Below are 10,065 nucleotides of genomic sequence, written 5' to 3'. Positions count from 1 at the left end.
ACCTGATCAAGGCACCTTTTATAATTGCTTTTTTTGGGGGGAAGGAAATGGCACAGTATCTGTCTCATATATCGTTGGACACCTGAACCGGGCCGTAAGGGAAGAGATAAAGGAGGGAGTGAAAGAAGAAAGGAAGAAGAGGTGCCGTAGTGGAGGGCTCCGGAATAATTTCGACCACCTGGGGATCTTTAACGTGCACTGACATCGCACAGCACACGGGCGCCTTAACGTTTTTCCCCCATAAAAACACAGCCGCCGCGGTCGGGTTCGAACCCGGGAACTCCGGATCAGTAGTCGAGCGCCCTAACCACTGAGCCACCGCGGCGGGGCTCAAGACGCCTTTAAAATGTGTATTCCTCCCAGCTTATATATATTTTAGCTAGCGACATTATTTCAAACATGAATAAAAAAGGCAAAACAAAAAGCTTTGCATTTTCCTGGGCTCTCTTATAAACTAACAAAGCGAAAGCTGTCGGCATTCATTGTGTTCATTAGCATTGGCGCTGACAACGTTCTAGACTCCGATGATTTTGTGGAAAGGAAGGGCGCATATGACTGGCCACCTGGGTCAGTGGACGCCTCAATCGCGCTTTGAGGTACGTGGCGGTGGCGAGAGATGTGGGCCGCATGCATTAGCGCTCATAACGTTGTGGGAGACACGCGGCACTGCAGCAATAGGCCACAGCGTTCATTGGGCGACCAACCTCTCGCGATCAACCATTAATTTACCTGCCACCTGCCAAGGTGGGCGCGCTGCCTATCCAGCGAGCGGAACGCAATCAACGCTACAGACGCCAAGCCGCATCTACTTGCACAACACGTCACAGCTCTCGCTCTAACAATGTTCAGGAGTAGTTGAACCACAACTAATTTTTTGTTTATCCAGCTGAGGCTCGGCTAAATCACGTGGTCCGGAAGCAGCCGCTCCGCAGCTGCGGAGCCCCTGCGCAACGACGGCAAAGACTAGGCTTGGCTGCGCGGCGAAGTCACGTGATTCCTTGCTATGGCTGCGGTGCTGCAAAGACGTTCAAGGTCAAACGTGAGGCAACGGCGTAATCGCTCCGGTAGTTAACCGTTAGTTACTCAGTAGTTAACCGGTAAGTAACCGATAGTAATTTCGAAAACGCGATTACCCTCATCGCAGTGGCTCGACAAAATTTGGCCACACTGTGCGATGGCCCAGTGGTTAAGGTGTTGTCTACTGAGCTGGAGTACCCGCGTTGGCACTCAACCGCAGCCACTGCGGTTCTATGGAGGTGAAACGCAAAAGGCACCCATGTGCTGTGCAATATCAGTCCACTTTGAAGATCCCCAGTTGGTCGAAATTATTCCGGAGTTCTCCACAACGGCGCCACTTTGTTCCTTTCTTCTTTTACTCTTTTGATCTCTTCCCTTACGGTGCGGTTCGGGTGTCCGCCGAGATAGGCGAGACAGTTACTGCGTCATTTCCTTTCCTCAAAAACCAATCTTCAAGAACCAAATAGCACATTTCTTATTGTGTAAATAGTTTGTATATATTATTAATCCCCCTATCCTCTCTTCCTGTCCCCTCACCTCTTTCGTTTCATTTCTCCCTTCTGTCTACTATCCTTTATTTCCGCTGCCCCAGCTCAGGTGCTTCAGTATCGATGGCAGATGCCGGGGCTAGCAAAAATCTTTTCATTCCTTTTTACTATTATATTAATAAAAAACCACTTACCGCCAAGAACCAATTAGCACCAAAATACATGCGCTTTCGAAAGCATGCAGGCAAAGAAACCTTTCCGGTGCACGTAACTAGTCAAAAAACCCAAATTTTGTCGAGGCAGAGCGCCAAAGACAGCCATGTTTCGAAATTATAAAAGACTTGTATGGCTATTACTAACGACCGGCTACAAATCTATGATTGCAACTAAGCGCCTTACACCAATCGTTAAAAGTTAATTATTAAAATCTAGTTAACCAGCTTACTACTAAAACAATTCACCGGTTTTCTGGTGCCCAACAGTAGTAATACTGTGCCGAAAAAGTCACATCTTAAAGCCAAAAAGCATACCTTTAAAAATTTCTTCCCTGTAACACCTGGTAAACAGAGTCGCTCAGCTAATCCTATGAAAGCTTGAGGAAACAATTAACCGCGCACTCTGCAAATATTCGACACTTGAAAGGTTTAGGTTGTCATCTTTTCCATACAAACATATTGTTATGCGGTAATTTTTATTCCTCCACATGGGAATGTAAACTTCAGTTGTTTTCGTCAAAGCGAAAGAGCTGCAGGTTTCTTTTTTTTAAGTATTGCCGCTTCACTCTTCTGTCAATAGGTATGCTATACCGTTTTACATCGCCCACGAGCAATTCCTGTTAGTTACTCAAAGATACTTTTCGCTCGCCTTACATGCTTAGCATAATGTATACTTGTGAATGGCAATGTATCCGCTAACCTTGGCATGTGTACATATGTAAATAAAGTTCTCACTTGGTCTACACTTATGTTGAAAATGATGAGATCAAATTATGTAAAGAAAAGAGATAGCGCTGCTTGTTAATTACGCACTTCAGAAATATTATGACCAGCCGTAGGCCACTGCTATATTTCTGCATTAGACGGACCTATGCATATTAACTCTTAAAGCTTCGGTAAATTAGCTTTCTTGTCTTGCATAACCTTCGGGAATTAATAATACATTTGCTTTCGCACTAAAAACCACATCCACCGCCCTCAATTGCGTAATCAGGACACGCAAACAAACACAAAACACAACATGGACCCAGGTGCTTACATAAATAGCTTGGGAAGCTTGTTACTTACCGTTTTGGTAATGACTCTCTCGACCAGGTGATACATCAAATCTTCAGCAGAAGAAAGTCAATGGACCCAGGGAACTGGCCAACCAGATACAGCTGATGACAGACAGTAGCGAGACAGTTAGGTCCTGCCGTATTTAAACGGTGCAGGAGCCGAGGAAAAGGGGTAATGGGGGTGATGGCGGATATGCACGGCAACACACTTCCTAGTTTTGTTAGCCAGGAAGCCGCTCTGTTAAACACCTGCACGTGGGAATGAGTCAACCCGTGTACACACACGCGACCCGGCCAATACTTTTCTTCATTTTGCGAAAAGACATCATTTTCTAGCAAAAATCTTCACCTAACAAGATATCAAGTCTGCATCCTTGTTCACACAACGCCCAGAGCGGTTCCGAGCACACATGTGCTTTCCGCAAAAACTTTCCACCGGTCTAAACAACGTGACGTTGAAAGACTGCAAAGCACACCGTAGATGTGCAACCGGAGACGTATACCAATTTACCGGAAGGCCGGCTGCGCACGCGCAGTGGCTGCCCATCACCCCAACAATGCCACTGCGCATGCGCAGGAGGGGTCCGGTAAACTGGTATACGTCTCCGGTAGTACGTCTACGGTATGCTAAAAATGTTCAGAACTGCTTTGCCCCCGGAGCCGGTTCGGGAACGCTCTTCCGCCACCACTGTTCTCCCGTTTAATAGTGCCTCGTTATGCGTTGCAGTCTCTTCTTCCACTGTGCGGAATTCACAGAGCAAGAATCCCAGCTCTCTCGAGGGTACAGTGTTCACACCTCACAAACTGCGTCATTATGGTTAGAGCCATGACGATGGAGGGGAGGGGGGGGGGGCACCATCCGCAAACCATGGATGTAAGAAGAGGTAAGTGTCTCCTGTGAGCTATTAACATTCTTCCGTGTCTGTTGGATGTGCCACGACTAGAGTAGAAGCCTCCTTCGTGGGTTAGCTTCGGTGTCTAGTACAATAGTGCCGTCAAAGTCAATTCGGTGGTCGCATGCCTCGCAGTGTTCGGCCGCAGCGCTGCGCTGACGGTTAATTTGTCAAACCTCCGGCTTGTGTTGCCTCATTATTTCGGCGAAGTTCTTCGTTTCCCCTAAGCACGAAGCCAGGCAGACCGAGCAGGGGATTTTCTATACAACGCCTTGGGCCCTTTCTTTTGGGTGATGGTCTTTTGGGGGGGTGTGGGGGGGAGGGGAGAAGCGTCCGATGGTGGTAGTCGGTTTGTGCGTTGTATGTACCCCTTCTTTACCGAGAATGCGAGCCAGCGCCTCGCTCACGCCTTTCGCCTATGGAATGCAAACACTTTTCCGCTTCTGGCATGCCCTTGGGGAAGGAATAGAGCTGTTCTTCCATGCACATGCACATGTGCGCGCCCCGGCCAAGCATTCTTATTTTCTAAGAATTGAAAATTGCCTCCCTTCCAGCAATGCAGACAGCTTTGCTGCGCATTCGACGCTGATTTCCCGGACATGGCCGAATCTCCTTTGACTAGGGAACAGTGGCACCTTTCGTACGTGCCTTTCAGTGTCACTGTGTACAGCGCCCAGAAATAAGCTTAACTAAGCCTGTCCTAGCACAGAAATCCATTAGCGGTTTTGAAAGCCGCAGTCGCGATAACCTTTGCCGGAAATGAGTTTTTTTAAGTTTTACTCGTGTTTCATTGTGCCGCTGTCGAATTTACGTTGTTCTTTTGTCCTTTGCTAGCCGATAGTATGTCTGTGTACTTTCAAACAACTTTAGTGACGGGATCATAGCATACAGCGTGTTCTTGCCATCCGTACTTTCGTACGCGCTGTTTTTGTGAAGATGTTTAGGATCACTGAATAATTTCCTTTGTGAGTTCAGTAAAACGAACTCAGAGAACCAAGTCTTGGGTCCAGGTTTTAAACTTGTGGCTGGAATCCCAACAGAGCTCTTCCTGAATTACCAAATGTCCTCGAAATGTTATCGCTACGTCAGCAGTTCGTTTCGATAACATCATGCGTGACGCTATAGATACGTTCTCACATCAAGTCGTAGCCATGCCCGATACGCGGATTTCTACCAATTCTTACTTTGAGCCTTCCTTTGGGCTGTCTAAAATTATTCCGTCGGCATGTATATCTGCGAAAGCACTAATCCGGAGGTGCAGAGCCTAGAAAGATCGTCTCTTCCCAATGTATGTCCACTCCTTCCCGAGCATAGAAAAAAAGCGGAAGGAAATAAGAAATATCAAAGAATGGGAGTCGAGCCCGCGGAGACACGAACAACGGCCGCTGCGCAAGAATACTTGGATATAGATCGCAGCTTTTTTTTCAACATGGCACTTACTGCACGAGGTTATGTATGTATAGAAAGGGGCTATATACAGATTATTTACTAAGCACTCAGCTAGTAGCTGCACAGCACGAGCTTGACAAAAGGCAACACAACTAAAACGGCGGCAAATATAGACACCGGCTCAACAGCTGAAACCAGTCCTGCAGAAAGTCTGTTCGGTCATAAACGTCCTAAGTTGTAGCCTGTGATGCTACAACTGAGGTTATCTGCGCAGCCGAACATGCCTCGCATTAAATTCCACCGCACTCTTGCTCTGTACATTGCAGAGCGTCGTCTTCGTCAACTTCTATCCGCTCCGTCCCGCGGCACTGCCCGCTCATTGTCGTGTTCTACGTAGCACAAATCCGTGCTTTCGCAATGACTGGGATGTAAACAATCTCTGCAGATTTTTCTTGTCAGCAGTAGCCTGGAAATTGCCAAGCGTTTCGAATTATCGCTTAGCAGAATATAGTTTCCTAACGTTTGCTATGTTTTGCCGACTTTGGAAGAATCTTCATATCAATAATAATGAAATCGTTTGGCGGCTTTCTTCACCTCCCGTATATTTGTTCGATGAATTTCATTCCTCCGACGTTAAATGCAATGCTGAGCCAGCTTTGGACAGTTGGACAGTTGTGCTCTATTTGACTCATTTTTTGCCACACAAGCCGAAAACACGTGGTTTTTGAAGCTTTCACCAATCACGGGGCCGCGGAAAGGTGTCGCCCGTTCACGATGGTTGGTTTTATTTTGTACTGTACACAGGCCATAAAAGCACAGTGCGCTCACGTTGCATGACAAGGAACGAAGTAAAGGCTCTAAGGAAAAGCCTTTCAGCGTGCCGCCTTTTTCAGTGAGTGAGCAGATGAGAACCACGGCCACTCGATGATGCGGTTCCATCGAGCGGCCGCATTGGTACCAACCGCTGCCTCCACAAGCTGGTAGAACAACCGCGGGCTTACGGGGTCGCATTTTTTATTCTGGCGCTCAGGCTTCAATTTTGGATTTTGACGTGGCCTGTCTGTACGTCTGAAATTTACTTGACCGGAAATAAAATAATAGGAAATGTTTTACGGCCGCGAGTGAGTCTCGAACCTGGGACGGCGAGAACACATCAGTTTTACTGGTTACTGCATTAGACAACTGCAACACCGCCGCAGCCGAACATTCTGCGTCCTAAAATACCAGTTTTGGTTGCAGACTAGCAGTTTTATAAGTCTTTAAACCCAACCAGACAGGCAAATCTGTCAAAATGTTGTTTTCAATTTTTCATTGAAAAAGCAACCACGGTCTGAGCTCCACGATTCGAGGAAAAGTAAAAGGAGGAAGAAAAAGAAAGGCAAGCAAATGCACAGCAGTGAGAAGAAGAAGAAGAAGAAGAAGAAGAAGAAGAAGAAGAAGAAGAAGAAGAAAAAGAAGAAGACCGTGTGCCATATTACTTGAGGAGAAGAAGAAGAAGAAGTTAGAACAGACGTGCTGACGTGTTCTTGCTGGCCGCTGCTGTTTTCTTCATCTTCTGGTGGTTCCGGCTTGATCATCCTTGGTGAGCCCGTACTACGTTGGGGGGTTTTGGCCAAGGCGTAGTTTAAGACGCAGTTCATGTGAACCTGAGAGCGCGTTTTGCTGAGAGATGTCGTTGACCTCCCCAGGTGGAGGGTCGGCAGCTTGGTTTGCCAGCTTGCCAGCCCAAAGGCTGCCACTTTAGTCCTTCCACAAAAATGGCATTGATGCGGTTCCCGTGGCTATCGTCCCAATCGGTGAGGGTGCGATCAAAATGAAATCCCCAAAACTAATTCAACAGGAGCTAAGATCATTGACTGCCCAATACCTGCAGATCTCTGAAGTGCGTCCATTTGGCCGTCGAAAAATTGTGTGCAAGTCCTCGGACATCGTTTGTGTTGCAGACTTGCTTAAGTGCACAATTTTCAGCTCGCTGCCGGTGAAAGCATTCATTCCCGAACAGCTTGCATGTGTCAAGGGTGTTGTAAGAGGTGTCGACCCAGCATCGTCCCCGCAAGAAATTCTACAGGAATATCAGGATGCAGGCGTTGGGGTCCTTTCAGTCTACCGCTGCAGTAGAGAGGTAAACGGCTCGCGCGTTGCTACTGAGTCGGTAATAACAACTTTTGCTGGCTCTTCCTGCCCTGCTGAACTAAAAATCTGGCCGATTGTATACCATGTGGACCCTCTTGAACCCCGCCCTCTTCAATGCACCAACTGTTGGCGGTTCGGGCATAGCGGCAAAGCATGCAAGTCGGAGTCCCGCTGCCGTTTATGTGGACAAGGTCATTCTGCTGATAACTGCACCTCAGAGCAGCCTCATTGTTGCCTCTGCAGCAACAATCACTCGGCTGATGATGCCAACAGCGCAAAACTTAGTGAAGAGCGTAGCTTGTTGGACATTATCAAAGAGAAGCGGTTCTCAAGAGCCGATCCTTACGCTGTTCTTAACAGGAAAAAAGATTCATATGCTAGTCGTGTGCGCGCTTCTGTTGGGGACATTGAGTTCAACTTGGCTGCCTCAATTGTGACCACAGTAGAAAAGCTCTTAATAATGTGGTTGAGCGAATGCTAAACACTTTCTCTGAGGTGTTGGCTCAGTTTGTTGCAGTTCAGTCTGCGTCACCATCAACACCCGTCCTGGCAGCAACGTCTGCATCTGTTTCAGCTTCTGCAGTTAGTGCTAGCCGCTCAACATCACCTCCTGATGATCCCCAGGCCCCACCTCACATCTCTGTTCCTAGCAGTGAATGTCGCAGTGACATCTGCACAACAGATGTCGAAAATGTCGTGCCCTACGCAGAAGCGCCGTGCTTCCTCATCATCTAATTCTAGTTCTCCACAGATGAAAGCTAAAAAGGGACCACCCAAACTTCATCCCCATGTTGATATCCTTAAAGAGGCTTTTTCGGCCTCTTCAATTGGTCAATAATCATGGCAGGTATCAAAGTGTTACAATGGAATTGCCGTTCCGTCTAGTCTTCTCTTCCAGATCTAGACATACTTATTCACAAGCATAAGCCTGATATTGTACTTTTACAAGAAACGTGGTTATCACCGTATAAATCATTCTCAATGAAAAACTTTCGAGTTTTCAGGTCAGATCGAAATGTTGGCAGGGGAGGTGGACTGCTAACCATGATATCTAAAAATTTATGTCATCACGCATGTATCTCTAAGAAAATTCTTCTCCCTGACTGTGAGCTTTTAGCGATCAAACTTTCATTTCCGCATTGTGCTGATATTACAATTGCTAATGTCTATTTTCCTTTAGGTGTACACAGGACAGACTGTTTAGACAGCTTGGTGATTGGCACAAACAGTGCACTCATCGCAGGAGATTTTAATTCTCACCATAGTTACTGGGGAAGTCGCACTGATTCCTGCGGCCAGCTTCTCTGGTCGTGGCTGTCTGCAAATGCTGTACGGTGCTGCAATTCTAGAGAAATAACCTTTACACGAGGGGTTGCTCGCTCAGCCATTGACTTAACATTATCTGCAGGTAGGCTAGATGCGACTGATTGGTCGACAGAGGATTCGGGTACGTCTAGTGATCACTTTCCCATAACTTTCACTATCCGGTTATCTCCTCTTAAAACTAGTTGTGTAACTCATAAATTTGTCAACCACAAAATTTATAAAAATCTGATGTCCGCCTCACTTGCTTCTATAGTTAATACAAGCCGGGATGACAGAGTTCAGCAGACGGTTTCATTTTTGCAAAATGCAATAGACCACTCAATATTCGCTGTGCCCGCAGCAGCCTCTAATAAACAGCCGTCTCCTTGGTGGACAGAAGAATGTGAGAAGGCCTATCGTCGCAGAAAAGCGGCCTGGAAGAGGCTGTCCTGCAACCAGAGTCCGGCTAATTGGTTAAATTACAAATTCTTCTCTGCATCTTTCAAGAGAACAATTGCAAATGCCAAGGAGGAGTACAACCAAAATTTAAACACACATCTTTCAAATCCTCGTCATCGGAAATCCCTGTATAGATTTATGGAACGTAACAAGAGTTCTGCCGTCCCTCTTCTCACTAGTTCAACAGTGTTATCACCACAAAAGGCTCAGGAGAGCCTGGAGTGTATTGCTCAGGGATTGGCGTTACGCTTCCAGACGCAGAGAAACGTCCCTTTGTGCACAATTTCACCCTCTTCGGATTATACCGAGGTTGACGCATCAGAGCTCCTCTCAGTCCTGGCAATGTTGCATCCTGCAGCTCCTGGACCAGATGGTGTCACTGTTGATATTAAAATTTTAGCCGAGGAGTTTACAAGCCCCTCTTAGATATGACCAATGCTTCTCTGGAAAATGCATGGATTCCAAGCATTTGGAAGACGGCGAAAATTATTTTATTAATGAAAGATGTAGGAAAAGGATACGTCTTGGATAATATTCGGCCAATTGCATTGACTTCAAATTTAGTCAAATTAATAGAAAGAATAGTGCACAGTCGCCTCACAAAACATGTCCATGACATCAACGGTCTCAGCTCAGCCCAGATTGGCTTTCGTCGTGGATGCTCTATATAGTCCGCGCATGTGGATCTAGAGAGCAGGATCCGGCTCTCGCTACGCAGAAGAGAAGTTTCAGCTTTGGTCACTCTTGATGTAGCAAAGGCCTATGACAGTGTAGAGCATACTATTTTACTTAGCAGACTTGCTCAGTTACATCCTCCAACCTACATCCTCCAACCTACAGCTATCCCCTCTGCTTTTTAATATTTTGGTCAGTGGCATCCCCATTCGTCCTGATATAACAGTTTTTGTGTATGCAGATGACATAGCTTTTTTCGCCTCGGCCAGGGATATCCACTCCCTTTACCACATTCTGCAGGGATATTTGCATGCTTTTGGAGTATGGTTGCAGGGTAGTAGAATGGAAAGTTGGGCGAGTTGGTATGCGTTCATTTTGGGTGGAAAAAAACAGCGCGAAAGGGACGGAAGACAAAGAAGAAGCGCTCGTCCGT

Source organism: Amblyomma americanum, chromosome 1 (assembly GCF_052857255.1).
Source record: "Amblyomma americanum isolate KBUSLIRL-KWMA chromosome 1, ASM5285725v1, whole genome shotgun sequence".
NCBI lineage: Eukaryota > Metazoa > Arthropoda > Arachnida > Ixodida > Ixodidae > Amblyomma > Amblyomma americanum.
The sequence above is the reverse complement of the archived record's forward strand: the minus strand, read 5'-3'. Positions refer to the sequence as shown.